The sequence below is a fragment of the Meleagris gallopavo genome, chromosome 4 (assembly GCF_000146605.3).
Source record: "Meleagris gallopavo isolate NT-WF06-2002-E0010 breed Aviagen turkey brand Nicholas breeding stock chromosome 4, Turkey_5.1, whole genome shotgun sequence".
Taxonomy (NCBI): domain Eukaryota; kingdom Metazoa; phylum Chordata; class Aves; order Galliformes; family Phasianidae; genus Meleagris; species Meleagris gallopavo.
Window position 1 is genome coordinate 22,040,666 of NC_015014.2, and position 8,448 is coordinate 22,049,113.

Sequence of the window (8,448 nt, forward strand, 5' to 3'; positions counted from 1 at the left end):
AAAAAAAAGTTGTGAAATGTCACCAAAAAAAAGTTGTTCTTCAATGCTGTTGAAGTTATGTATTGTAGATTTTATGCTCTGTAAAGTGTGTGTGTGGTTTTATGCATGTGTTAACCTTTTTAAATGTGTAGTTAAGGTATATTAAAAAAACAATCCAGACCACCACCAGCGAAAAACTCATGCAATGGGAACCACTGCTCTTCCTTCAAAAAACAAAAAAACAAACCCGTGATGCGTTGGCACTTGAAAAATGATCCATAGTATAGGTTAAAAAAAGTCTGGAGGCTTTGATTGTCTCCCTTAGAAGCAGGATGCCTAATTTTAAAAAGTGCCATGCGTCATCTGGTATAGTAACGTGGAGGTAGCTGAAAGAGATGGGAGGAGTGGATGACAGCTGGAGAGAGGTCGTTCTCTAGCTCTGACATCAGTCTCCCGTATCTTTTCAATCCTGTTTCTCTTTGCTGTTTTTATTTCTAACTTCTGGCATCCGCTCTCTTCCTTTGTGCAGAAGACACTGAACACTGCAGGATTGTCAGTGCTAGGGAAGCAGTGAGCTGGGGGTGCTGATCGAGCCCAGCTTGTTTTAGTAGTGGCAGTGAGAGCTGCACACCCTGCTCTGTACTGTTGGAGTCTACAAATGGCTTGAACTGCAAATCCTGCTATATCTTTGTAACGTTAAGTAGTCAGCTATGAACCAAAAGTATATTTTCAGCAGACAAGTTTCCCTGTAGGAATGTCAGTGGTTTTCCATGATGAGTAGCCTAGGTTTGTTGCATTTCCTGCAGGCTTTCTCTTGGGCTTCAGTGACCAGTAAAAACCTGCCTCCTAGTGGTACTGTTTCCTCCTCTGGAATTCCGCCCCATGTTAAAGCACCGGTCTCACAGGTAACCCATCTGTGAACACCTTGGATTGTCTCATTACTTCTGCAAACTGCTTCCGTTTTTCAATTAACAGATCAATTTGTTTGACTTTCATTGCACAAATTAATTGTCTTAAATGTGAATGCGTTCACCTTGTTGTAAGTGGAAGGCACATACACATAACAGGTGTAACTTTGGGTGTAACCATGGTAACGTTAAAAACTACTCATGTGGAAACAGGAAATCACTGATTTTTTTTTTTTTGACCTATCTTATTGGGATATGATTTGAAAACAAACAAAAAACCCTCAAGCAACTGCTCCCATAGCAGTTATTTCCTAAAGTGTGTGTGAAAGGGGAATTTCTTTGGCAGAAGTGCCCCAGCAGTCAAAGAGAGTGCATCCTCGTTGAGAAGGTGCAAGTTTGCCTTGAAAAGAGGTATTGCCCACAGAAGTATGTCAGACTCCATTATCTGTACATATTTAATTTGTCTCAGAACCCTGTACCAACTTATGACTGTGTGGGGGATGGAAGGGTTCACATGTCCTGGTCAGGACAATGCTGTCTTCCCATTCCCAGGCTGATGTGGAGAGGAGGGGAGAGAGAAGAGAATGTTTGAAAAGACTGGGCAATAGCTTGTGTTCTGCACGTGCCAAGTTGGTGAGATGCTCTGAGACTCTGAGCTGCTTTCATGCGTACAAAACTCTCCAAATAAACAACATGTCTTAATCTTTCCTACCAGTGCCATACTCCAGAAGCACTGTGTGTTGTGATACTCATGTCCAATGCTTTACAAAGACTGTAATTTCAGTAGAGCAGCGGGTTTGTTTTTATGGCAGCTGCTGTTTTATCTCCGAGTTCTTCTCTGTAACTGACAGAGAAGGACCTTTCTAGGAGTACCCTTAAGCTAAGTGCATGTTTAAAATGAAAAACACAAAACAAGCCCCTGCTTCTGTGGTCCTGCTTCTGCTCCTTCGGGGCTGTTGTGGAAAAAAGCGATGGCTGTGCAGTGAGTAGGGAAACGTGTCTCATCAGCTTCAGCAGAGCTTTGAGTTGTTCAAGTGACAATGGAGAAGTAAAAGCAGTGTTTGTTCTCATACAGAATGGATTTTCCTTAAGCAAGACCAGATGTGTTTTTGTAACAGTGTCTTATTTGCAGTAGAGAGGGTATTTTTTTTTATATCCATAATTAAAATGCAAGAAGTATTTTAAAATATAGGGGCAAGAAACTAGAGTACAAATCACAGACATCCCCTAGATCTTTCTGCTCCCTCTGCAATTTGTCACGTTCTGCACCTTTTTATTAGTTTAGCTCTGACCTCATGTTGAAGGAGGTCTGCATGAAAGTTTCTGAAGAAGTTTCTCAGCTCTTCTGGAGATGGAATGAGTCTGCTCTTAGCTCATTGATTTGCATGCTTTTCAGGTATGGTGTACAGAAGGATGGTGGAAAGACATTTTAAATTTCTGCAAGGAGTTATAAATCAATGGTAGCACTTCCCCATCTTCTCACATTCTCTCGTGTCAGATGTTTTGCACAAAACAGGGACGTAGATTGCAGCAGTGGGTGGGTAGCTCCTTTGGATTGCTGTTCTTACCAGCATCAGTGATACCACAGAGCAATTTGAACTGTTCTTTCTATTGCTTTCTCCAGCGTCACTCCACTTCATTCCTCATTGCTGAATCTTTATAGCACTTTCAGCTATTTTGCCACTCTATGTGCATTAGTTCATTGACTGTGCTGGAGGGTGGTGCAGGCAGAGTGCTCTCTGGCTCTTTCTTGTGGCTGGGAAATGATGAGAGCAAGGAAGGATCTGTTTAGGGGCTACATTTCTTCATCACCTTGAAAGTGTTCAGACTTTGCATAGACCTTCCTGCAGCAGGGTTTGTGTGTTAAACAAAACTGGGCTATAAGTCTTGTGTATTTTAAGGCTAATGTGAGTTTTCAGGGCCCAGATTCAAGAGAGGAGAGGGAGCTGAAAGCTGCTCTATCTTTCCGTGTCTTGGAATGGTCCGAGCTTTTAGCATGTTTGTAGTACCAAATCTGTAATATCTTTAGGGCAGTGATGAATGATTGGTCCTCAAAACCTTCTGCTGTCCATGTCCACCTTGGAGATGGTCCAGCAGTAGTCAGAAGTGTGCTCCTAAACCAGCTGTTGTGATGCAAGTGAGGTGATGGACATTTGATTGGATCTCATTTAGTGTTTTTTCCTTTCTTTGACTGGTTGCTTCTTTGTGTGTATGCACTTCTGTTGTATAAGACAACTCGCTGCAGAAAAGTTTTTAAATCTCATAAGATACTAAAAATGGCATTGTCCAAGCCTACAGAGCCTCATCTTCTCTTGCTCTGTCTGCCCCTTCCTCCTCTCCATCACAGCTCCAAAACTTGTGGCTGGTTTAGCTATTGTTTCCAGTAGCATGTCCAAAGCATAGCCATAGTCTCTTCCCTCCGTTTGTGAGCTCCAGCAGATAATGGAATCTTTTCCTTCACTGTTCTCAAAGGCCCAGAAGCCGAGGTTGGTGGTTCCTTTATCTTGTTTGTCTATTGAAATCCTTATTCTGTGGCTTTGTGTGCAGTCAGAGTTGCAAATTGCTATTGCTTGCTTCTTCCCCTTAAAGCAGTGCCAGAGAACTCTGTAAAAACCGATGGTGCAAATTATAGAGGACCAAATGACTTGCACGGCTCAGTTAGGACTGAGCAAATGTGTGATAGATGAGAAGTTGGGTGAAATGCAGGACTGGTGAGTACAGGTTGGCTATATGTGGGATTTAGTGGAAGGACGTTGGTGACTTAGCAAATGTTCTGTGTCCTCAAAGGAAAAGAAGGGAGATTCATGACATAAACTACTTTCCTGCAGCAGTCAGGGCCTTACAGCCATTGTCCTTGACTTTAATCATCTTCCTCAGAAGCCAGTGCTTGTCCTCACATTCCAAAGGATGAATTTGCTTCTCCAAGATCCCAACAGAGCTGCAGCTGCTGTGCACAAACTGAAAATAAATGCTGTACATTGTTTCAGGATCCAGCAGTCTGCATAGAAACATTTCTGGAGGTTTTTTGTCTCTCTTTCTCAAATTGTCTTTGAAAGTATTTTTTGCTTGCAAAAATGTGTGTTCTAGTTCCTGAAAATTGGAAGGGTGTGCTTTGTGCATCATGGTTTTAAAATTAGGAAAGTTGAAGAACATCCTCAGCAAACGGTCTGAACTAATTACTATTCAATGACCATATTGCATCATAAATCCTTACCATACTTCAGAAGGTGCTCTTTTTGTTTCCTTTTATTCTTTTCCCTCTTCTTTCTTTTGGTAGTTTCCTTAATGATTTTTCTGCACTCTAGGGAGAGTCCCTCAGAAACACAGACAGGCAGTGTGGTTGTCCATCTCTCAGTATCCATCTTGAGATACCTCCCAGCCCATGAAGTGTGAGCTTGGCATGAGGAAGCTGTATCTTATCTATTCCAGTCAGGTCGAGAGATTTGTGAATCACGGAGTGGTCTGAGTGCCTGGTCACACATGGAAAATAAATGTTAGATGTGCTTTGGGGAGATGTTCTGATTGAGAGATGTTTGCATTGAACCTTTTAGCAGAGATATTGACCACTGCAGTCCTGGATTGGTACAGAGGAATTTGTAGAGATGAAAAAATGTATTTCCAAACACATTTACTTGGATGTATATCTTCCAGAGTTCATTTTCTGCATGCCACTTACCTATGTCTTGTGTTGCTTTTTGGTTTTGTTTTTGCTGGGTCTTTTCTTTAATAGACGGTACTGAATAATAGCTGTTCTCCTCCTGTTTCAGCCAAGAGTTGAAACAAAACCCGAAGCTCAATCTCAGCCTCCTCGCGTGCGTGAGCAGCGCCCAAGGGAACGACCAGGATTTCCACCCCGTGGACCTCGACCAGGTCAGCTCATGGGGCTTTGTGGGGCTGGTGGTGACTCCTTGAGGGATCTTCCTGTAACTGTATGTATTTGACTGATCGTGAACTGTCCGCTCCTACCGTCTTCAACTGGAAATGTGGAAAATGATACTGAGTCTGAACAGGGAATTCATGTGATACAGAGTTGAGGTATTATTTCCAATCCTCTGTTCTATTGAATTCTTTTTTAATAGCCAGACCACTTGCTTACATGCTGGAATACCTTCTGTGTGATTCAGTACAACTCCAAAAAGATACTCCAGAAATATATTTTTTTCCATGTACCTTGATTTTTGTTGAATGCTGAAAGTAAAAGCTCTTAAGTGGCTGTAGTGCTCTTTATTTTAGAAGAAAACCTTCCCCCCATCTTGGCCTCAAACAGTTAATAATTCTACACATATTTTTCCATCCTACTTAACTGCCTGTTCTGTGTTTGGCTGCCTTGTGTTTGTGCTCACCTATGGGCAGCCACACTTCAATATTCCTTGACTCTGATACAGAGTACCCAAATCCATGGGGTGGCTTTGCTAGTAAAGTTGCCTATGACTTGACGGGTATTAGAAGTGGTTTTGGAAAATGAAAGTGCTCTGAATGGCATTCATCAGTCTGACCTGGTCACTTGGTAGCCTCTGCTCAGTGATGGACAAAAAGTACTCAGCCCAAGGCTATAATCATTGATGGTTGAGTACTAACGAAGGTACGAACTGTGCAATGAGTCATGAGTTGCAAGGAAGATTTTTGTGACTATTCCAAGTGCTAGCAAAAAGTTGTCAGGAGCTTGCAAAGTGCTGCATGCAGCAGTGGTTAAGCCTCAGCAGCTGTGAGCTTCTCTACCAGCTCTGATTCATTTGGTCTGACAGTGGTGTTCAGTGAGATCGAGGTCAGGCTTAGAAGTGCTGTTTGCTTTTGGCTTTGATCAGTGCAGGCATTTCCTCACATGGGAGCAATACTGAACTGAAAGGATTTAAGGTACCAAGAACCATAACATGTGCTACAAGTTAACATTCCTTTTTTTTCTTTTCTTTCCCCCCTCAGTGAATATGCAACAGGGAGTGGAAGATGCAACTTGTGGCTAAATCGAGTTGCACATCTACATTTTTCCTACTCTTGGAAGTAAACACAACAATACCATAACATAAATCATACAGACAATGTGTACCAGAGCCTGAGTCCTTTGATTGTGATCTTACTGGGTGGGTGGCAGGGGACAGAGATGAAATCTCCATTAACCAATGGGAGAGATCCTACTCTATGATCTCTTCTTCAAAGTAAGTCTGTGAGCTGCCTTTGCTGACGCTAAAAGTGCTTCAGCTGAGGTGAAGAGGTTACAAACTCTCACTTCTGCTTGGAAGAAAAAGGTGGAAGATGAAAGACAGGGGACTAGAAGCATGACTGTTCAGTACAAAATAAAGGTGTTGTTATGTGAAGGAATTGATAAAGAGGTGACTTAAATCCAATTTTTTTTTTTAATGCATTGTGATAGGTACAAAGCTCCTCTTCTTTATAAGGTACAGAAGATTTGAGCGTACGTGCTTGGTGCCAATTGCAGATGGCTGTGTTGGAGCCTACGCACTAATTCTAACTGCAGTGTCTCTGCTTTCTTCTTTCCTCTGACGCAGGGAGAGGGGATGTGGAGCAAAATGAGTCGGACAATCGCCGAATAATCCGCTACCCAGACAGCCATCAACTGTTTGTTGGGAACCTGCCGCATGACATCGATGAGAGTGAACTGAAAGAGTTCTTCATGAGTAAGTACCAACTTCAGACTAAGGAACAAAACAGATGTGCTGTGTCAGGGAGGTGGGTAGCATTCACGTATGGCCTCGCAAAGGAACTCATGTGTGGTGTTGGCTGAGAAGAAGCAGAAGGTGGTAATTTATAGTTTTTGTTCATATGGCTTTTCCCTTCCACAGGCTTTGGAAACGTGGTTGAACTCCGCATCAACACAAAAGGAGTAGGAGGAAAACTCCCCAATTTCGGATTTGTGGTATTTGATGATTCTGAGCCAGTCCAGAGAATTTTGGTTGCAAAAGTAAGTATTGGCATGCATCAAAGCGTAGGCTGAATGCTCTGAAGCCCATGTGGTGTTGTCTGTCCCAGTTTGTTCCTGGGGCTGAGAAAAAGGAGCATGGTTACTTGCAGGTGTGACTTGAGGAACTGGTGAAGAGAATGCAGCAGTTCTCCTTTCTAGCATTTGGGAGCTAAACTGCTCTACCAGGTTCTTGAGCTTTGAGATGGAAAGACAAAAGCCAGAAGTTAAAAGACCAAAGACAACCCCTGTTCTTATTTAGAGACATCTTAATTCTTTGCGTGCCAATGAAATAAAAATAGTATTCCATTTCATAGAATCATAGAATCATAGAATGGCCTGAGTTGAAAAGGACCACAGTGATCATCTAGTTTCAACCACCCTGCTATGTGCAGGATCACCAGCCACCAGATCAGGCTGCCCAGAGCCACATCCAGCCTGGCCTTGAATGCCTCCAGAGATGGGGTATCCACAACATTCTTGGGCAACCTGTTCCAGTGTGTCACCACCTTCTGCGTGAAAAGCTTCCTCCTAATATCTAACCTAAACCTCCCCTGTCTCAGTTTAAAACCATTCCCCCTTGTCCTATCACTATCCACCCTTGTTAACAGTCCTTCTTCCTCTTGTTTATATGCTCCTTTCAAGTATTGGAAGGTCACAATGAGGTCTTCCTGGAGCCTTCTCTTCTCCAAGCTAAAAAAGCCCAGTTCCCTCAATCTTTCTTCATAGGAGAGGTGCTCCAGTCCTCTGATCATTTTAGTGACATTTAGGGCTGAGGTTATGTGTTGCAGGAAACTGTTAGTTTTTCTGTCTGACACGTGAGAGGCATGCAGTGAATGTGGTGTTTTCTATTCATTGTATAAATGGATGTTGTGAACTGGTGACTAATGTGTGCCTTGAATATTTTCCCTGTAAGCCCATTATGTTCCGGGGTGAGGTGCGCTTGAACGTAGAAGAGAAAAAAACAAGAGCTGCTCGTGAGAGAGAGACCCGAGGCGGAGGTGATGACCGTAGGGATATTCGGCGCAATGATAGAGGCCCCGGGGGTCCCCGTGGAATAGTGGGTGGTGGCATGATGCGCGACCGCGACGGCCGAGGACCCCCTTCAAGAGGTGGCATGGCGCAGAAGCTCGGCTCTGGACGAGGCAGTGGGCAGATGGAAGGGCGCTTCACGGGACAGCGTCGCTGAACTCCACCGCAGGCAGACGGTCCTGGCAGTGGTACATCATCCATCGTGTTTGCATTCTTGTTCATTTCTTTTGGCTTTGGAATGTGACACCGCCCTTCTGATCATTTCTTTGATGTGAAAGCATCCTTTGGTTTCCGGTTTAAATTAAAGTGGACGTTCTTTCCCCAGTTTCACAACAGAAGTCACACTGTTAATTTATAAATGTTGACTTGGAGAATTGAGGACTGGAAAGATTAAAACAAAAAAAAAAAAAAACCAACAAAACAGTAAACTGTCTGCAACAAAAGTGAACTGAAGGACATGCCCAATAAAATTCAGGTCCTTACAGTCAAAGCCCTCTGCTGCACATTTTGTGTAAGTGTTACTGTTTCTGCCTGTTACTGTTGGAAACACAAATAGTGCAATTTGTGCAATCGGAGAAGCTTGCCTTTTTGTTTTGTTTTGTTTTTTTTAGAACA